This window comes from Bos taurus, chromosome 1 (assembly GCF_002263795.3).
Source record: "Bos taurus isolate L1 Dominette 01449 registration number 42190680 breed Hereford chromosome 1, ARS-UCD2.0, whole genome shotgun sequence".
NCBI classification, from domain to species: Eukaryota; Metazoa; Chordata; class Mammalia; order Artiodactyla; family Bovidae; genus Bos; species Bos taurus.
In genome coordinates this window covers 59276927-59299510 of record NC_037328.1, presented here as the reverse complement: position 1 = coordinate 59299510, position 22584 = coordinate 59276927, and the positions used below count along the sequence as shown (strand labels likewise).

Below are 22584 nucleotides of genomic sequence, written 5' to 3'. Positions count from 1 at the left end.
ACAGGTAACTGAAAATTAGCCACACCCGTGATCCCTTTCCCACTATTGCTTCACTACTTGTCAAAATACGTTCAGGTGAATAAGCCTCAAAGAGATCAATTACTTGAAGAATGTGTGACATAATGTTTGCTGTCCCTCTGTGACCTATGTCAGTTCCCAGCCTACATCTACAAGAAAGAGATCTTCCTTAAAGGGATTCTTTTTTTTTTTCCATATTAGAATTTATTTCATTAAGTATGGAAAAGGAAGAAAACTATTTAGAACAAGAAGCCATCAGCACAACAAACTAGCACATGGAACAACTAAGGGAAATTTTGCAGCCTCAAAAGAATACTCATGAAGGAATAAGCATGTTCCAACCATATGTTTTCATGTAATAGTTTACAAATGTATCCAACCACATAAAAACTAAAATTAGCCATTTTGGCGGGAAAGATGACCCCCTTTCTTAACAATGAAGATTTTAGCATATTTATTTTTCATATAAAAGGAGAGGTGATTAATAATGGTTTAAGATGTCATAAAATATTTTTCCTTGAATTTCTGTCTAACTAGGACTTGCAGTTTAATTCAACTGAAGTCTAATTCAAATTTTGCAACCTTTTGATATCAGATTGAATGGCACTTACTAAAACAGATATATAAATAATACATCATCTTATATTCTTCTGAAACTGCTTACAGTATATTCTAGGATTACATACCAACCATAATCTCCAAAACTGTGAATGACCAGTGAGACAATGAAAAAGGACTGGACCGCATTCAAATTCTTTTTGTCGGGGTGGGGTGGAATTCAGTTGAGCTTTGAATCTGGGAGGCTGAACCATGGGTCTTAGAATCCAAGGTTGCTGTTGGAGAAATAGTGAGAATTAGCTAGAAAGGTTTTCAGGAAAGAGTAAATTCAATTAACTTGCTATGGCTAAATATTTGAAACCTGAAATTTTTCAGGCTTCCAGACTTGTTCTGATCTCAGTCAGGCATTGGCAATCAAGAAAAGTGCTCGTTTTGTAGTACACCAAGCTACTGCCACTCCCCTGGACAAAACTGCAAAATATCAGTATGCCCTATTGCCCACAAGGATTTCCCTAGTAGCTCAGCTGGTAAGAAATCTGCCTGCAATACAGGAGACCCCAGTCTAATTCCTGGGTTGGAAAGATTCCCTGGAGAAGGGAAAGGCTACCCACTCCAGTATTCTTGGGCTTCCCTTGTGGCTCAGCTGGTAAAGAATCTGCCTGCAATGTGGGAGACCTGGGTTCCACCCCTGGGTTGTTAAGATCCCCTGGAGAAGGGAAAGGCTACCCGCTCCAGTATTCTAGCCTGGAGAATTCTATGGACTCTATAGTCCAAGGGGTCTCAAAGAGTCGGACACAACTGAGTGACTTTCACTTCACTATTGCCCACAAATGAAAGCCTTACCCTACCACCTCCAGCCCCACTCTACCCAAATTTCCCTTGTCCCAACCTGAGCTATTTGTTCATTCCCAGATTGCCAATATCAGTTAAGTGTTGATCAGATTCTAGAACATCGAAGTAACTAATAAGGTGTGAATGAGGTTTATGGGTTCACAAGGCAGATTTGCATTTTAAAAGAGGGATTTGTTAAACACAAATGAACTTCTAATAGAAGGAATGTGTAAGAGAGATTTTTTTCTCTAAGGGATGGGGACATTTCCAGAGCTCTTTGTCAGCTCAGGGGTATCAAGTACAGCCTTGACATTCCTCTTCCATCTGCAAGCTCTTACCATTCACATCTCTATTTATCCTACCAGTAACCTTTGCAAATAGTACATATTTAAAACAGAATTATTAGAGAGTTGCTTGATAGAACTTTGTATAAACCTGAAGGTTCTTGGGCCTCCAATTAGGTACTAGAGCCCTAAATTTCACAGTAGTCCATTTAAACAGACAAAAATGCCATACATTAAAGGATTAACTCTCCATTTAGTGTATTTATCCATTTAATTATTTAAATGAAGAATTTGTAAGAACTTTCCTATAATTACTAAAAGAAATAAATGCTTATTTTTTAATTGAGGGAAAGGTTAGAGACCTTTTAAAAATAAAACCATTTAATTACATAAATATAAAGGAAAATTTTTTTAAAAAAACTTTCCATATAATTTTAATGTCAGATCAAGAGAATTAACTTTGAACACTTAGAATTTTTTCTGGGCCAAAGAATTTAATATTTCAGAGGAGAAAGAGGGGACTGATCCACACGAAGAAAGAGGAACATATCAGTAGGGATCTAGGAATCTCTTTAAAATGTGATGAGCAAAGAGAAAATTGCTCTGCTCCACAAATTAATTCCTACTCTAGCTCCCCTAGCTCCCATTTTGAAGAAAGATTATCTGTATCAGGTGGCTTCTCTTGTGGCTCAGCTGGTAAAGAATCCGCCTGCAATGCAGGAGACCTGGGTTCAGTCCCTGGGTTGGAAAGATCTCCTGGAGAAGGAAAAGGCTACCCACTCCAGTATTCTGGTCTAGAGAATTCCATGGGTCCATGGGGTCGCAAAGAGTTGGACACAACTAAGCAACTTTCACTTTCACTGATCTGTATCAGAAACTCATGAAACCACTAACAAAACATTTGATCAGAATTGTACACTTGAAATTTCAGACTTTCATTCTCTGGCCTCTGTGCACAGAGTCTATTCATCTTTCCCCCTTAGATCTTTGTGAGCCATCAAAGTCCACTCACAGGTATTACCCAGAAATGTGATGAAGCCATAAAAGAAGATTCTAGAGACAGACTCCTGTTCCCACATGTGTGACTCAATCTTCGTTGTTGTGGACAATTTTTCTGAAGTCCATCCAAAAACTGTCTTTATTATAAAAAGAATAACAACTACTTTGAAATCATGCCAGGTTTTTATAGAATATATAGCTCTTTCACTTCTAATTTATAAAATGCCCTTAAAGGTAGCTTAGAAGGGATTAATAATGATGATGCTCACAGAGATCATTTGAATTTGACAACTGAGCAAATAGTTGAATTAGGATTCAAATCCTAGAGTTAAAGAATTGTATTTCAGATCTTGTGCTTTTTTCATTAGAGCAATTTTTAGGTGCAGATATACCTTCTTGCATGAAATAGGGCTAAGCCACCCCTGCTGCTACTGCTAAGTCACTTCAGTCATGTCTGACTCTGCGCGACCCCATAGACGGCAGCCCACCAGGCTTCCCCGTCCCTGGGATTCTCCAGGCAAGAACACTGGAGTGGGTTGCCATTTCCTTCTCCAATGCATGAAAGTGAAAAGTGAAAGTAAAGTCGCTCAGTCGTGTCTGATTCTAGCGACCCCATGGACTGCAGCCTACCAGGCTCCTCCGTCCATGGGATTTTCCAGGCAAAAGTACTAGAGTGGGTTGCCATTGCCTTCTCCGTAAGCCACCCCAGTACTGCCTAAAATTAGTTATGGTAAATAATCCATAAAAATATGACTTTCCAAAATTATTCTTATCTTAAACTTTCATATCATAAAATCTCTCTGGTGGAAGCATTGGGATTAAAGTAATCAAGTTTTATTTTAATAGTTTATCTCTTTCACTTTACAGAAGTGGACCAATAGTGACTATTTTAATTTGCCCTAAAGACAATCATTATGACTATAAATGATGTTATAAGTAACTTTTTTAAAGCTTATGTGTAGGATAATCCCATAATTTATCATCCAAATGAGGGCACTTTTGAGAATGAACGTGGCCACTGTTCCACTGAAACTATCCTGACTAAATGGAGAGATACGATTACTCAACTTACAGAACATAATTCTTGGTTCCAGAGTGATGCATTTTGAATGAACAAAGCCCAGAAGGATGAAAATCTATATACATATACCTTACCAGTAAGTTGCCCTGAATCCCAGTTCTCATGAAGTATTCCCCAGTAAAACTTAGTCACTTTCAGAGGGGTCTAACTAACAGGCATTAAGCAAACATTTGAAATGTCAAGAGGGAAAAATCTATCCAATAGATAAATTTCTACAGTTGATCAAAATATTATATAATACTACATTTTTCAGTCACGAAGTCATGTCTGACTCTTTGCTACCCCATGGACCACTCCAGGCTCCTCTGTCCTCTACTGTCTCCTGGAGTTTGCTCAAATTCATGTCCATTGAGTCAATGATGCTATTTAACCATCTCATCCACTGTCACTCTCTTCTCCTTTGCTTGGTTTGATCTCCTTTATATACTACTACATTAGTAATTGATAAAGTAATTAAACTGCTAAGCAAAGGATTTTTATATACAAAAATTAAATTTGATAATGTAGGACTGTATTTAATCATAAAATATCCTCATGACTGGCACAAATGAATTTTATTTTGAAGAAAAGATAGTATTTAGAGATTGTATTGCTATATACCATGCATGCAACATGCTGTCTTCCTATTTTGCCAATAAACTGCTATACTGAACAGTGACCCTCAGAGAATTGATGTGCTTAACAGAATAACATTATCAGAAAATGAGAGAGTTTGATAACTCAAGAGAGAATTTGATAACTATTTTTAATTATTGCTGAGTTATTTGGAAATTCTTCAAGTGAAATTACATTGGTCCACCAGGGCTTCCCTGGTGGCTCAGACGGTAAAGAATCCGTCTGCAATGTGGGAGACCTGGGTTCGATCCCCGGGTTGGGAAGATTCCCTGGAGGAGGGCATGGCAACCCATTCCAATATTCTTGCCTGGAGAATTGCCATGGACAGGAGCCTGGCAGGCTACAGTCCATGGGGTCCCAAAGAGTTGGACACGACTGAGCAACTAAGCAAAACAATACCTTGCTTAAGAAGTAAAATTTTCCTGGTCTGTATGAAGTTCAGATTGACTTGATTAAGTTCATGGGAAAATGTCAGTTTTCTTACAATTTAAACTTTTAATTTGAGGTAGAAAGTTTCCCTTTTGGACAAAAAGTTGCAGCCTGGAAGTGGTAAAATGTCTTGGCGGGTGGGGAACTAATGAAACTTTGTTGTGGACTAGTTCACAAAGGAATACAAGATGCGTTACATAATGCAGCCCTTTGTTTGTGGAGCTTCTGACAGAATCCTGCAGTTTTAGCTTCGTTTTAGCTTGAACTGAAAACTGCCACCAAAGTCCTCCCAAACTCCAGGCAGCTGAGTCTTTTTCCCCACCTCCTGCCATGATTACTCTGGCTTCTGATTAAATCACACCTTATATTTAAGGTCACTAACCTAAAACGACCCAAAGCTACTTATTTCTCTCTTCAACAGTTCCCCATTATTTGGAATACTTGGAATACTTGAAAATAGTTTCTGTCCTAACTTATGCAGCCTTTTCTCCCAAAGCAAATGCTCTAATAGTTTCCTCATTCGTGGGTTCAAACGTCAGGTGAAAGATTTTGGAAACTAGTTAGCATGCTGAGGAGTCTGGAGTATTTGCGTGAGTCGCAACCACGCTACCTGAGGGAAAGAGAAAACGTCTTGTTAGTGCTACTTAACGAGTGCCGGCTCCTCGCTTAGTTTTAACAGAATCAGAACTGCATTGCATTGTCTTCTCTATATTTAATAGAAATCTTATTTGTATCATCTCTTCTTTAAAATATCCATGCCAAAAAAATAAATAAATAAATAAAATATCCATGCCTTTGGGACTTCTTAATGTCTTCTTTCTTACTTAAAATACATTTTGACTATTTTTAGAAAACTTTTACAAGTTTGTTTTTATTTTATTACTAACTGAACTAGGTTGTAACAAATTCTCGTCATAGAACTTCTTATTTTAGACTGTTTTTTTCTGTTTTGACCTGGTTTAATCCTCCTTTCTCAATACAGATTTCCTCTTTGCTTTCAGAGTGAGCATTTCATTACATTTATTGAATGTCTAGTATATATAATCAAGATATGAAGCCAATGAATATTTATTACATACCAAGAATGTGACTGATGATTACCGTCTAGTTAGGAAGAATAGTTTGGATAATTCAACTTATGAAAGTTATTTCTTGGTTAGAAATGTGTTCTGTAGCAAAAATTCTGACCTGAGTGTCTTAAACAATAGGGGTTTGTGCTTCTCACATAAGTCCAGAGATAAAGAGCTGCTGGTATGTGATAAAGTGAGGGCCAACATCTCTGTGTTTCTCTTTGCTTTTTTATTTCTTATTTCACGTTTGTTGCTTTATGGTCACAAAACAGCTGCTGCAGCTAGAAGTGTACTGTCCATATTCAAAGGGAGAAGAGGCAAGCAGAAGGATTGCTTTTTACCTCTATCAGAAGAGAAAAAACTTTCTCAGAAACCAGCTTCTCAAGCAGATTGCCACATAGATCTTATTGACTAGAACTGGGTCCCAAGGCCCCCCTTGGTTGCTAGGGAGGCAAGGAAATCAGGGAACAGATTTGTCATAATTGGCTTAGAAATATCATAACTCATCATTCAGGACTGAGCACACTGCCACTCTGAACAAAATAGGAGTCTGTAGGTAGGAAGAAATTGGGGAATGGATATTGACTGGCAATAGTGTCTATTCCAGCTGTACTAGTCTAAAAAAGAAGAAAAAAGAGAATTAATGTGGACCACAAAAACTGGGAAACAGTTTATGGATATGATAGAACATAACCTAGGCTATGAGGTAATTAAAGCAATTAGATTAATAAAAGAACGACACTAGGACACTCCAACTAAGAGAAGAACAAAAGCTTTAAGAAAGGAACATATGCTATTTATAGGAAGTAGACACTGCATTGTGAATTCCTTAATTCTTTGAAGGCAGGAAGTAAGGCTTATTCCTATTTATTTTCCTAGTGTCTCACACATAATAGATGCTTATTGAATCATAGTAAATGAATGCATAATATTCCAACCCAGAAGTCCAGACATGATTTAATAAATCATGGAGATAATAGAATAGAAAATTAAAATTTAGGCCTCCCTTGGCAATGCCAAGAAAAGGGAAATACTAATATAGTGTGGCTACACTCTGGAATACTTGCTGGGTAGTACTGGAACCTGGGACATTGAAGGAAGTAGAGCAAGAAATGGAGGCTGAAATATCAAGTTAGTAATTTGAACTTAATCTGTAAAAACCTGATTATGTTTCCAGAGTAAAGTTTCGGTAATATACAAATGTTGGCCTCCAGCAGGCCCTCCAGGTATTGGAAGCATCGAGTCTGTTGCTATCACTTGTCCCCCTTTTCTTCAAGTTCTGTTCTCTGTAACCTTCAGAGATTTCTACTGTGAAAGGAGCTCTGGAAAAATGTGAAGTGGTTCGTGGGAGATTCCTAGATTCCTACTTTACAATAATCGACATTTTACTTTTGTCCAGTTTCTGTTCTTTGCCAGTCTCTCTGCTGCCATTTTTAGGAGATCATTAAAATACCTGACTACCAATTGTTTATATTCTAACCAAGAATTTAAATCTCTTGATTGTTTTAGGTGAAGAAAAAGAAATTTAATACTGTTCACAAAAAATTAAGTTGGTCAAAAGGATAATTTGACTGGCTTTTATTGCTATGGTACAAATTCAACCAGACAACTCAGGCAAGAGTCAGACAGACTTGTTTCTGCAAATACCAAATGAGTAACTTCCACTAAAGGGAAATTATCTTTCTCATAGTCTTGCTCACTTTCTATTTAACCAAGGATAAACTGTCTTGTCCTACTTTGTTTCCTGAACCCTAGAATTTAAAATTGGCTTACCATCTACAATATTGCTAAGTAGTAAACTGAAATAATAAATGAAAGTAATTTAATTTTTGAATTGCACATCCATAAATCCCACATAATTTCAATGATTTGCAACTCCTTTTTGTTTTCAAGACCTTAACTTTACACACAAAAAATATGCTGGTGGAGTGGGGATAGGCATAGTAGTAAAATGTGCCAACTTAGTAACAGAGTTCTAACATGCTTATGGTCTATGGTCATTTGGTGAAGTTTACTTATTGCTTTAGGTTTCAGCCTCCTTGGTTAGATTAGAATGTGTGTGTGTGCTAAGTCACTTCAGTCATATCAGACTCTTTGCAACCCCATGGACTGTAGCCCGCCTCGCTCCTCTGTCCATGGGGATTCTCCAGGCAAGAATGCTGGAGTAGGTTGCCATGCCCTCCTCCAGGGGATCTTCCTGACCCAGGGATCAAATCCAGGTCTCCTAACATTTCCTGCATTGGCAGGTGGGTTCTTTACCTCTAGCGCCACCTCAGAAGCCCTAGATTAGAATACTTCAGGCTGTTTAAGCTGAAGAGTACTTTTTATTTTGACAAAAAAAATGTTTTTAATTGATTGAGTTATATATTTCCAGTGACAGATTTTTAACTATTCCGAAGACTTAACATTATTAATATTGCACTTGAATAAGTCACTCAGTTTGAGCATCAGTTTTCTCATCAAAATGAGGCAACTGGACTTACATGATCTCTAGCTATTTGCAGCTCTGAAATTGTATGATTTCATTTTTCAATTCAATTCAACAAACATTAATGAAGTACTTATATAATGCAAATCAACATGGTAGAGCCCAGATGGATACAGAGATAAATAACATGATTGTTTCATGCAAGGAGTTTGCAATTGGCTTCATTCAAGATTGAGGTGTATATTTCTCAACATGTCCTAGCTCCTCATGTTTGGGATGTCATTTATGAATGAAGGCATATGATTTATTACCAAAGGGGAGGAAATTCATTCATTTGTTAATGTTTCTCATATCTGAATTTGGAGAAATTAAAAAGGGGTCTGAACTATTATTTTAATTATGTTGTGCAATTGTATCTTACCCTCATTGCAGAGAATTTGGAGCCTTCCAGACCATTATCACATCCATCCCTAAAGAAGTCCAATGAAAATAGAAAGAAGTAAATATAGTTATCCATGTTTTAGTGATTAGAAAAATGGACCCTAGATTTCCTGGAGATATACAATGAGCAAATGAACAGGCAAAAAATCTAGGAACCCTCCCCCTAGGACTGCATAACCAGCTTCCCTTGTGAGTGCCAGTTTCTTTTAGCAGATTCTGCAGAGCCTGATTGCTAACCTGTCTTCCACACCTGATCCTTCCTTATTCTTTATCTAAACAGCAGCTTAGTCACTGATGATTTCAGATGTATCACCAGGAAAAAAAAAGGGGTATGGTGGAAGAGTGGAATGTACACAACAACAGATGTGCCATGCAAGCTGTGATATAGTGATATAGTGTTCCAGTCTTCAGTTTGCATTAAAATTAGAAGTGAAGAAAAGTTGAGGACTCAGTCAGTCTGATCCATAAGCATTTGTCTGTAGGCCCAGCAGCCATAAAGAAACCTGTGTCACTCTAAACATGCCACCCTGGAAACTCTGTCTCAATCCTTAGTATCACTAGAATTTTCCTAACCTGCTTTTGAGGGAAGTTAAGAACATAATGAATTTTCTTCTTTTTTACAAATTCTGCAGGCAGCTCCTTGGAAACAGTTGATTATATTTCCTTCTTTACCTAAATCTTCCTAGGTAGTAAAAAAGTCATATCCGTGTTTCGTCTCATGGTTTCCTTAGTCAAAAATTTGCATCCAAGGCCTAGGAAAATGTTTGGTCTTCACGATTGAATGTTTAAACAGGTGCACACTTCACTGGTCTGGCTGAGGAAAGGTAGTCTCCTCCTTTCGGAAACCGTGACGTTAAGAGAAAGATTCTCATGCCAGCTTTTATGAATGCCTGTGAAGGAGAGTCAGGTAATTCTTAAGACTTATTACCTGGGTTACCAACCTACTTGCATCCCTCCTATTTTATGTTCTCATGAAGAAATTGATTTAATAGATTCAAGATATTATTAAATACATTCTGCATTAATATTATATGTCCTCTTTGAATCCAAGTGGCAATACAATAGAATTTCATTTTATAAATAACACCTTTCAAGCTAACACCACAGGGCACAGTACAAAAGAATCAAAATAGAACACAAATGCTGTAATCAAATGCAGACCCCAGGAAGGCTGATTAAAAAGGCATGTTGCTAGTAAGAGCAGCCGACAGGGTAAATATAGTGGGTCAGAGCAGAACAGCCAACTGAACAGAAGGGCACACTAAAATAAAATGGACTTGCCTGCCTGATTCACATGGCCTTATGATTCTCCTTTGTCATCGTTTCCTTTTGGACTCAACAATTGCAGGGGAGAGGTGTGCATATCTGTTTGCTGGGGAATTGGGGATCGAATGTATGTAAGGTCATTAGGTTTATCCTCAGTCTTCACAGACAACACAAACAAAAGAAGATTCTAAAGACAGTCACTTGTCTAAAATCCTAAAGCAATGCCTACAGTATTTGCTTGATAATCCCACTGGTTTTCAGAAAACAAGACTGAAGGAAGCCAGTAGATCCTCCCCATAATAGTGAGAGCGGATAGTACTACTATGACCAGGCATCAGTGAAAACAGACAAATGGGTGGGACAGGTGCTTTGTGGCCTTAGTTTTGAGCCTGTCTCCTCTCCATAGCACTCGCTCCTCACCCAGTTGCTTTCTGTGCTCTCAGCCTCTTACCACCACACAACCCTTTCTAATGTCGGGGGTTTGTGTTTTAAATCCTACCTCTAGGTATAGAATAAACAGTTCTGCCCTCTTCTAAAAGGAAAAAAAGAATTAGGTGAAAACAGTTGAGATATTTAAGTATACCTCCCCATCCATATGTAAAATCAGTTCTGTCAGTGATCACTGTATACCTTAAGGAATGCTTCCCATTGGTCATTTACTTAAGCTTTTCTATATAATATTGAAGGTAGAACAATATAGGACAAGACTCATAGGGAAAATTCCCTACTAAATATATGATACATTTTTCTAAAATACAGCAACTCATAGTGAACAGCCTCCCCCAAAATGAGTCATAGAACAGCAAATATGGGTTCTAGAGTCAATAAAAAGAAAAGGAGAAAGGAAAGATAATAGTTGAGCTCATTTTTACCACTCTTGAAGCTGTGGATTGTTCATAATGACTCTCCTGATTTACCCACTTAGTTGAAATTCTGGACTGGGATCACCGATGCATAAATCTAGGTCAACAGTTTAGTATTTCTTTACATTTTTCCTAATCTGTTAACTGTAAACAAGTAAAACATATGTGGGCAGCATTTGGGGCTTACCCAGTGGTTTAGCAGTTAAGAATCTTCCTGCAGTCCAAGAGACACAGGAGATGTGAGTTCGATCCCTGAGTCAGGCAGATCCCCTGGAGGAGGGCATGGCAATCCACTCCAATCTTCTTGCTGGGAAAATCCCATGGACAGGAGCCTGGTGGGCTACAGTCCATGGGGCCACAAACAGCCCACATGACTGAAGAGAATGAGCACTCACGGGCAGCATTTGGGTTGGGGGAGGTCATCATGCCAATACTAGTAGTGCCACTTTTATTTAATAGAATATTATTGTCCTTAATTCTGACAATATATATTTAATTATACAGAGTCAGTGCATTAGCAAAGGTAAACAAGTCTAGTTAGTCGTATAGTAAGAGAACACTGGATTGTAATCTCCAAAGTGAGTTATCTCATCAAGTGTATGATCTAATAACTCTGCCTGTTATCCATGTGCTGCTGCGCAGATCCAAATTCACCCTTCCTTGCCTGCTCAACAAAAATGTATCTGGCTCCTTTAAATATTTCCCTTTCCTTACTGTCTGTGTGTGTGCGCTTTGCCAGTGAGGATTCAGAGAGACATTATGGGAGGAAGAGGGTTTCCTTCCAGGTTGCCTGTACATTTTTGGCAGGCTCCTGCACTGTGCATGGTTCTCTAGGGCCTGGCTCCTGCGGCACACACTTCCGCCCTGTGGCCCAGCAGCCGAAGTTCAGGTAGTTTCTCCAGTGTCCAGCAGCTACCTCTATTACCCACCACACACACACACACACACACACACATGCACACATTGGACGGTGGTTTACATGGTAGAGTGCCTCGGATGAAACAGCCTCCCTGTGAACAGTTTCCCGGACACCCTGGAGTATAGACTTCCAGCCAGTTTTTCTGACACACTGCTCCAGCAGTTTCTCTGCCATTCAGTCATTGGCTGTGCCTTGTGCAACAATGGGCTTCCCTGGTGGTTCAGTCAGTAAAGAATCTGCCTGCAATGCAGGACACCCAGGTTTGATCCCTGGGTCAGGAAGATCCACTGGAGAGGGGAATAGTTATCCACTGGAGAGGGGAATAGTTACCCACTCCAGAATTCTTGCCTTGAGAACTCCATGGACAGAGGAGTCTGGCAGGCTACAGTCCGCGAGATTGCAAAGAATCAGACACGACTGAGTACCTAACACTTTCACTTTGCCCAATAAAGACTGGAGCCTGGTCCAAAGGTGTAAGGGACTCTTGATCGGGCACTCTCTATCAGCCTTAGAAGTCGTGGCTCCTCCTTATATTTGCTTGTTCTTATATAATTTCAGTTAAGTTCAGTTCACTCGCTCACTCATGTCCAACTCTTTGCAACCCCATGAACCACAGCACGCCAGGCCTCCCTATCCATCACCAACTCCCAGAGTTTACTCAAACTCACGTCCACTGAGTCAGTGATGCCATCTAACCATCTCGTCCTCTGTCGTCCCCTTCTCCTCCTGCCTTCAATCTTTCCCAGCATCAGGGTCTTTTCAAATGAGTCAGCTCTTCACGTCAGGTGGCTAAAATATTGGAATTTCAACTTCAGTATCAGTCCTTCCAATGAACACCCAGGACTGATCTCCTTTAGGATGGACTGGTTGGATCTCCTGGCAGTCCAAGGGACTCTCAAGAGTCTTCTCCAACACCACAGTTCAAAAGCATCAATTCTTCGGCGCTCAGCTTTCTTTAGAGTCCAACTCTCACATCCATACATGACTACTGGAAAAACCATAGCCTTGACTAGACAGACCTTTGTTGACAAAGTAATGTCTCTGCTTTTTAATATGCTGTCTAGGTTGGTCATTACTTTTCTTCCAAGGAGTAAGCGTCTTTTAATTTCATGGCTGCAATCACCATCCGCAGTGATTTTGAAGCCCAGAAAAATAAACTCAGCCACTGTTTCCCATCTATTTGCCATGAAGTAATGGAACCCATGATCTTAGTTTTCTGAATGTTGAGCTTTAAGCCAATATTTTCACTCTCCTCTTTCACTTTTATCAAAAGGCTATTTAGTTCTTCTTCACTTTCTGCCATAAGGGTGGTGTCATCTGCATATCTGAGGTTATTGATATTTCTCCCAGCAATCTTGATTCCAGCTTGTGCTCACCCAGCCCAGCGTTTCTCATGATGTACTTTGCGCATAAGTTAAATAAGCAGGGTGACAATATACAGCCTTGACATACTCCTTTTCCTATTTGGAACCAGTCTGTTGTTCCATGTCCAGTCCTAACTGTTGCTTCCTGACCTGCATATAGGTTTCTCAAGAGGCAGGTCAGGTGGTCTGGTATTCCCATCTCTTTCAGAATTTTCCACAGTTTATTGTGATCCACACAGTCAAATGTTTTGACATAGTCAATAAAGCAGAAATAGATGCTTTTCTGGAACTCTCTTGCTTTTTCAATGATCTAGCAGATGTTGACAATTTGATCTCTGGTTCTTCTGCCTTTTCTAAAACCAGCTTGAACATCTGGAAGTTCACGGTTCACATATTGCTGAAGCCTTGCTTGGAGAATTTTGAGCATTACTTTACTAGCGTGTGAGATGAGTGCAATTGTGCAGTAGTTTGAGCATTCTTTAGCATTACCTTTCTTTGAGATTGGAATGAAAACTGACCTTTTCCAGTCCAGCGGCCCCTGCTGAGTTTTCCAAATTTGCTGGCATATTGACTACAGCACTTAAACAGCATCATCTTTTAGGATTTGATATAGCTCCACTGGAATTCCATCACCTCCACTAGCTTTGTTTGTAGTGATGCTTTCTAAGGCCCACTTGACTTCACATTCCAGGTTTTCTGGCTCTAAGTGAGTGATCACACCGTCATGATTATCTGGGTCATGAAGATCTTTTTTGTATTGTTCTTGTATGTATTCTTGCCACCTCTTCTTAATATCTTCTGCTTCTGTTAGGTCCATACCATTTCTGTCCTTTATTGAGCCCATCTTGTATAATTTACAGTTGTCTTATCATTAGTCACTCCCTCATTACTCCAAACCCCTGTTATAGTTAATAACTCTTTATATTAAATTTTTCCTATTCAAATTACTGTGTGGTTTCTGTTTCCTGATGGACCATGACTGCTCCATGACTAAAAAGGATTGAAGTAATATGTATTGTTTGGGAGTAGGTAGCAGTAAATCATCTCTTTATGGAATGGATTAGCATTAGTATGATGGGCCTTATCCCAGCCTCGCTGTTAGAGGAACAAAGAGTTTTGAGAATTTGATGCTAGATTGAAAAGTGACTTAAGAATATGACGCTGTGTACTATTTTTAACTGTACATATGGTTTTAAGGATCTGATTTTAAAATATTTTACTTGATCTCACTGAGAGTTTTGTAAAATGTAAACTGTAAAAAGGCAGACAACAAAAGCCTGGACTCAAAAGTAATTTGTTGGCCTTGAAAAGATGTTGGAAAATAATAACACTATAATGTGAATATTTAGATTAGTAATGCTAGGGAAATAATGATTCCCATGGTTTTTTGAGAACTCGTAGCAACAGGGGTAGATGGGGCTTCCCTGGTGGCTCAGAGGGTAAAGAATCTGCCTGCAGTACAGGAGATGCAAGTTCCGTCCCTGGGTCAGGAAGGTCCCCTGGAGAAGGGAATGGCTACCCACTCCAGTATTCTTGCCTGGAGAATTCCACGGACAGAGGAGCCTGGAAGACTACAGTCCATGGGGTTGCAAAGAGCAGGACATGACTGAGTGATTAACACACACACACACTGTTATTATCCTTATTTTACAAATAGAGAAATAGAGGTTCTGGAAGGTTAAGGAACTGACGTAACATGCTTTGTGTAGTACATCTCAGGGCAAGGTTTTGAGCTTAGATCTGACTGTGAGGTCTGACTCGGAACCATCGCCCTCTGCTATCAGAACACTAATACTGAAATAAATAGCAAGCTACCTGGGAGACCAAACACAGAAGAGATACCAAATCCAGAAAGAGATACTCTAACATATCCTTAAAATGTATAGCACACTTTGAGATAGTTCTGAGACAATTTAGTACTCTTACCTAAAAATATAGGGACGAGCTGGGTGAACACTGATGATCAAATCCCCAGATCCAAAGTGTTAACTGTGTATCAAAACCCCAGCAGCCTTGATTCAGAGCTGAATTGAAGGCAGATGAAATATTAACAGCAGTTCTAGCAGCACAAAATGAAATATGAGATCCTGTATCAGAAATTATTAGTAACCTGTTAAAAGAAATGCTGAAAAATGGCAGTTACCAAATTAAAACTGGGAAACAGAGCCCAAATGGGAAATTTTGAAAAGTTTGGAGGAAAATAAATGACAGATTGTCCTCTTGGCTCTTATTACTATGCCATCCTAAATCCTACTTGGCAATACATGGTGGAGGTGAAATAAGAACTGCATCACTGCCAGTGCTGGTCCTAAAATTTGTAGTTCTAAGTGTCTGTGAGGGTGTCTGCGATTGATTGGAAAAGTAGCTAGAATTTGGTAGCTCTATCTAAATTGGAGAGTCTAGAGACTCTTATTATGAAAGGCTTCCTCTCATTTGTGAATTGGCCCCTTTGCTCCACTTTTGGATGCCTGGCTTCCTCCATGCCGAGCTGCACTAAATGTTTCTACATGGGAAAGCTATTCTCCTTAAATGCTTTCAAATTTAAAGCATCTATCTGGATATGTTCATGTTTATGACTCAAAATATCTAGCATCAAAAAAAATAGAGAGAGAGAGAAAGGTTACAAATACCAAATACTGGGTAGTAAATGAAGGCGATATTTTTCCATCAGTAACTGAGAGCAGAGAAATGACTAGAAGCAGAGTTGCTGAGCAGTTGGTGCCAGAGAGAAAAAGGAAATGAGCTATAGAACCATAGAATCTTCATGTTGGCAGAGACTATGGAGTTCATGCAGTCCAACCCTATCATTTTTCAATGAAGACACTGAGACATGGGGAGTTAAGGGACTTGACTTGCCCTAGACACATAGCTGTTTACTGACAGTCAGGCCAAAAACATTTCCCAACTCCCAGTCTGGAACTCTGTAGTTCAGCATGCTACTGCCATTCTCTACTGAAAATTAACACTAACCCAGCCTGGAACATAGAAGAATTCAGCATCTGTGAGAAGCAAGAAAAATGAATTCTGAGATGGAAATCAGTCCGAGAAAAAAGAGAGGGGAAATGAATGATTCTCTTTCACTGTGATTCTTTGGCCAACGTTTCTAAAGATATTTTCTATCAGTTTACTCCTCCATCCCTTTCTACAAAAAAATAATAAAATAATTTGGTTGTAATTCCCCAGGGTTTATATTTACACATTCAGATTTGATTTACTTTGAGAATTCTCCCATGTACAAGTTGTCTTGATTATTTCGTGTGTGGCATTCCCATTGATTCCTGTTATTTACATGGGCCTGACTCTTTTTCCTAGCACTTAAATGTGCTCCAGAGTCCTTGTAGCTCGGAGAATCTTCTCCCAGGGACACCCTAAGGATCAGATGTAGATTTAAGATGCAAAAATTATATTCTGTTAACCTTTGTATTCTGTTAACCTCCTGGAAAACTTAAGCCATATGTGGGCCTCATAATAAGGCTCATGAGTTAGGTGAAATAATTTTATTTGGAAGCACAGGATACTTTGAAATAAACCAGTAACAAAGGAGAGACAATAAAAATGTTTCCGTAGGATACCCTGTGAAATAACAGTATGGGTCTTTCAGACAAGTTGAATATGTTTCAGAATAGAGCAACCGGAAATGAGAGAGTCAGACAGTATGATGAAAACTACAGATGGAATGCTTCGCATGGGAAGTGATTATATACAAGAAGAGGGCTCAGGAGCAGGTGGGCGTGGAGTTGGAAAGGAGTGGGTAACTGAAATAAGAGAAGATAATGCTTGACCAGGTCTAGTAAAATATTCCCTGCCACAACCACTGTTCCATGAAGAGACTGAGCCAAGAGGCCTGAAGAAGCTAACCTGAAGTTCAGCGTTGCCATTATTGTGGGAGGCAGCAGGCAGAGCACACCCGGATTTGTGTTACGCAGTAATCAGTGCTGGGTGTCAGCATTCATCAGCCAGATGGCCAGACCCACAATTAATCAATTAGGCTGGGATGATCAACTGGACTAAGTTTTCCCCTTTGGTAAAAAACCCTCATCACGCAGTCAAGGCCAATAGCACTTTTATCCTGTTGCTTTTGGAGATGCTTCTAAACATCCCTCTTCTGTTTCAGGTTTCTAGTTACTTCGTGTTATTAAGTTCCAAGCTGCTTGGACAATATAGATACCCCAAATCGAGATTTTAACATAATAGGTTTTTAACATCCTCTGTGTTCATACATAATGTTTCAAATCTCCAGATAGAAACAAGCTTTTTGAAGCAACATTCTCTGAGGAATTTACTAGATGTAAGGTCTTCCTATTGGATCCTCTGAATCCATTGCAACAACACTGGAAATGATTCTTTCACTGAGTACTTAGGAAGATGATAAGTTAATAAGATACAAACAATTAGCATTTCATTGAGTATCCAACCTGTGATAGATACTACCATGATAAGGATCAGCAAACATTGATTCCATCTTTATAATAATTCAAGGTGATAATATTCCATTTCAAAGAAAAGAAAACTGAGGCTAGAAAGTTCATTTTCTTAAGGTCAAGCATTTATCAAAGAGGTGGTGAGATGATTTAATGATCTTTGGAATAAAAACTAAAAATTTATTCTACTTTTTTTTATACATTTTACACAACTGTTCATCTTTATACAAAAATAGTTAGGAGTGAGTCTTTATTAGCTCTGTCTAAAGCTCTGTAAAGAAATCTTTTACTAGTGTTTCCCAGCCCTGATAATGGTGTTCTCTTTTCCCTGCAACTCTTGCTGTACCCCATCTGACTTTTCAAGTTGCTTTCTCCCTTGTTTGGGGGCCATCGCCACTATTTGCTGACCATTCTGTCCCCACCTCAGTTTCCTTATCTAGAAACGCTCCCTCTGAGTTTGTTTCCTACCCTAAGTCTTTTCTTTATCCATTGACTCATTCAGGCTATTAGCCTCCTCCAAAAAAATGTCTGTTAATTGATTTATTTTTTATGTTGAACCTGTTTTTTTCCTCTGACTGTTTTATTTTCCTTCTCCTCTTGCTATATAACAGTACTCCTGCACAGGAAGAGGCGTGGGAAAGTCCTGTTGACAAGAAGTGTCACTTGCTGATGGAGGTCCATGCTGACCCCGTGGAGCAGAAATATAGACACAGTCTCATATTCCCTTTGTGCTCCAACACTGAACTTACTTCTCTCCTTTCTCTTGGCTCTTCTTTACTGCCACCCAAAGCTTAACTGGAGTGCTTCTCTTTAACCATTTTGTGACCAGATTTTGCGAGGATGTCATTGACCCAAATGCACATCTTTGAGATATTAGGCTTTTACTTATAATCACATTATTTTATGGAACATGAGGCTTCCTGTTGTGATTTTACTATACCGCTTTTCTTTTGTTTGTTTGTTTTGCTACTTATCAAATAGGGAAAGCAATACCAAAATACCACAGGATGGTGTATAGGTAACCACTTTTTCTTAAATCAAGTTTAGGAGCACATGGAAAAAAAGGTATTACAGAGATCTTAATGAGCATCTTTTCTCCTCCAGGGCTCTACTGATGCCCTCTTTTTCTGTCTGCGGTACTCTAATTTGTTCTTGCTATGTTTGGTAGGCAGCTGTTCTAAGTTTTTCCCTTGCTGCTCCTTTTTGTACAGTCCTTCAGTCTTCACCCCAGAGCTGATGAGGCTCTTTCATTTTGACCTGCAGTATCTCTGTGAATTGCAGAGCTGAGCCCTGCCATCTAAACTGCCTTTCTGCTTCATTTTGCTCCTGACCTAACACCACCCCCCCACCCCTGCTATTCCAGGCCTGGCCTCTCATGACCAGAGACTGCTGACTCATCCTGGCCTGTGCCAAGCTGTGCAGTCGCTTAGCGATGTGGACAGGAGTCGAAGGACTAGAATGAGATCACTGAACTCATTTCACTTGTTGCTTACGGTACAGTCCAGCATGAGCTGGAAATGTAGGAACCTCAGCCTCTCGAGCAGAAAGAGTAAGTAGATTAAACACACTGCATCACCAAGCCCTCAACAAGCAATAGTAGGGTGGTGGGCGGGGGCTGGCTTTTTCATGGCCGTGTCTAGGGCATTCCGGTTCATCAGGAATGTTCCTTTGTCCTCTCTTCTTCCTCTCCTCCACAATCGCACCCTCCCCCCTCCCTGAACTTCCCTTCTGAAAATGTCCGGATGGCACAGCAGTCATCTGGGCAGAAATGAAATTTTGCTAATAAGCAGCCTCCACAAGAAATCCTAGAACAGTGACACTGTTGAAACTGCTTATGTGTCTACTGGGAACTGACATGAACTTCCCAACAGAATTCAAGGAGATGAAAAAAAAAATCTCTTTTTGTTCTCCTTTTCTTTCTGATTCTCTTTTCCTTTCTGTTTTGAGGGAGGTAGTTTCAGGAGAAATGGCTGCATTCTGGTGTGGTGTAAAGTTTTCCGTCGGGAGACAATAATGTACATTCCTCTGGCAGGACGGGATGGGTTTTTTTTTTTTTGTTTCTCTTGCTGTTGTTTATTTATAAGACATTTCCTCTCAGTTAGTGGAAGTTAGATCGTAAGAGGCTCCAGTGATTTTCCTTCCACCTCCCCTCCCTAATTTCTGTGCTTCAGCACTCTGGAACACCGTGAACTCGACGAACTAATCAAAGCAGGGAGCTTAGCTGCCAGGCCTGGACAGCCTCGGGAGTCTGTGCTGATTCTCAGGCGACACTCCTTGGATCAGGAACCACAGTCCTGGTGAGTGGTGAGGTTCCAGAATTTGATGTGTCAAGGATTCTATTCTTGGTGTCTCTGAGGCAGTCAGAAAATAACGAGTGTTTTTTAAATGGAAAAAAATGGAATTTTTTTTTAAAAAAGCTACCAAACAATCCAACGGCCTGATGAAGATTTTACTATGTACAGCTGAGAGCACTCTATGGACAATGGCTGAGCCTTGAGTCTGTGCTCAGGAGGAGCCTGCAGGCTTAGGTTTCATGCTACCACCGATGGATGTCAGCCTTGACATGCCTAGCAAACATGCTGGTGGGAGGAGAAAGATAGGTGAGTGAGTGCGGCTGGGAGGTAGCAGATGGGGTTATAGGAGGGGGAAGTGAAAGTGGGATTCAGGATCCGTTTGGAGTTTCTCTCTACCAGCTTTTCGTGCATCTCTCCTCTGCACATTTACATTATGCTCAGAATACGTAACGTACCCAGTTAAGCAAGGAGTAAAAGTGGCTGCGTGGAACAAGAATATTGTTTAATACTGTTCTTCTGAAGATCACTTTGCTAAGAACTGGCTGTTTTTAAACGTTTGGGAAACTTCCCCCACCCAACCTTTGGAAAATATTATTTGTCATACCCTTGTCTTTATTCTTCTGCATTCATGATATTAAACAGAAGAATGCAAGGGAAATCCTTATTTGGTTCCAGGGAAATTTATCATCGTGACACAGGAAAACTAGATGACTGTCCTCACAGTATTAAACCCAAATATAGTATCGTCCTCAATATAAGAGCCTCTGATTGAGTGTGCTCAGAAGTTGTCTAACAAATGAGATGGGGGTGGTGGCACGCTGTGTGATATGAGACTAGCAGAGGAGTCAACAGACCAGCTTCTAGTGCCAATACTTGCCTTCCATGTCCTTGTTAATAATTCACACTCTCCCTGGAAGTGGAGTTTCAGTTGGAACGTGTATTTATCTTTTACCATCAGGTCCCTACTTAGTTGCTTTTTCAGAGGTATTTGATCTCACTGTGTTTTCTTGTTTTCTTTCCAATCTTAAGGATCCAGTGTGTTCCAAAATATTAAGAGTGGAAAAAATAAAAACCAAAAAAACATGGTGGCCATAAAAGCATTTGACTGTGTGGCAGCATCTGAAGTGAATTGCTCTTTGGAGGCAAGGAGGAGTCTTTGATGTTCCCAATATGGTTCTCATAGGCTAAAACTTCCAAGAACCACAACCCAGCCTAAGGGGCACTCACTCGATGTTCTTAAATATTTGGAAAGAGATGCTAATTTATTGTTTTAGTTTTCCTTGCTATTAACACATTGCCAGTAGATTCTTCCTCAGAGTTGGAAATGCTTTAGCACTAGTTGATTTTGCGTTTAACCAGATGTGTATTGTGTGTGCCTGTTGTGCGGACTCCTGTCCAAGCTGGTGCAATCACTCTGCATATCATATCGATGCTTACTTTCGGAATTTTGTTTGCTACTCTGGGTGATTCAGATTCTTAACCACAGAACTTGTGCATGCTCAGTCATGTCCGACTCCTGCAACCCCGTGGACCATAGCCCACCAAGCTCCTCTGTCCATTGGATTTTTCAGGCAAGAATACTGGAATGGGTTGCCATTTCTTCCTCCGGGGGGATCTTCGCAACCCAAGTATTGAACCTGTGTCTCCTGCAGCTCTCCTGAACTGGCAGGAGGATTCCTTACCACCTCATGCTTATATAGTCCCATGGTCCTTACAGACACTGACCCCTGCTACAGCCTCATCAGGCTCTGTCAGTGACCTCTAGCACACAGAGTCAGCTTACTTTCATGGTTCCTATAGTTTGGGAGGCACATCAAATTCCTGAGCTGTCATTGTGATAGGAAGAAGTCCCAGAGTTTTATTAGGACCAGTACGCTCAAAGCTTGATGGTATTTAATGGAAAGCTTGCTTATTTCAGCTAGGCCATGTTAATTATACTACATGCATGTGGAATATTTCTTGGGGATTTTCCATTAGTTCTCTGTTTTTCTGAGGAAAGAAGCTGAAAGGAAAAATAGGGTTAAAATTTTTTAAAGTGTGATATATAAATGTAACTCACTTTTACCCATTACTACCAAGACCTATGTGAGGTTGTGCCTTCACAGTTAACACTCAGGCTCCACAGACTCCTGGGAGAATTGTCCGTTATCTCTCGTAGAGATGATATCTGCTAAGACTGCACTCAGGGTAAGCTGGATAGCTAGCATTTAGAAAACATTTTACTATTGAAATCCTCTGTGCTTGTACACAAAATGTTGTGAGCATATTTAAGCAGAAAATAGGTAAACACAAATATCTAAGAGTATATCCCAAGATGACATTTTAAAAAGATAACCTGCCAGAGAAATTTTCCTTATTGTTGCCAAGACCTGGAGTTCCACGTGGCTGTGGAAGAAAGAATTGCATGGCTGAGTTAGAGTATTTAAGTTAGTTTGATCAGTACACCTTTGATAGAAAGGCAAGATAATGATGTATTTCTTTCCATTGAAATGGTTGTAAATAGTTACCTGATCTTTTCAAAACCTGTGTTATAAACCTCCATAATGTACTATTGATAATTCAATTTTCCGAGTGCTGATTCTAAAAATTTTATTTTAATTTCAGAAGATGCATGTTATAAAATGTCTATTTTCTTGCATGTACATTTTTGCTGTAAGCACTTCCCAAGTGTTATATTCATTTAATTAGGCAGTCACAAATAGA

General features: G+C 39.7%; 1 protein-coding gene across 27 annotated transcripts in view; it reads left to right on the top strand.

Moving 5' to 3' along the window:
* Nucleotides 1-22584, top strand: part of ZBTB20 (zinc finger and BTB domain containing 20) — an 862801-nt gene that overhangs the window by 515216 nt on the left and 325001 nt on the right. For 2 of the 27 annotated variants that reach the window (XM_059890149.1, XM_059890173.1), the window contains exon 1: nucleotides 19008-19136. The exons of 23 other annotated variants lie outside the window; for them this stretch is intronic. The gene's annotated coding sequence lies outside the window, so the exon portion shown is untranslated. Of the gene's footprint in view, nucleotides 1-19007; nucleotides 19885-22584 lie in introns of those variants that run through there. 2 more of the 27 variants (XM_059890138.1, XM_059890172.1) reach the window with 2 other exon arrangements.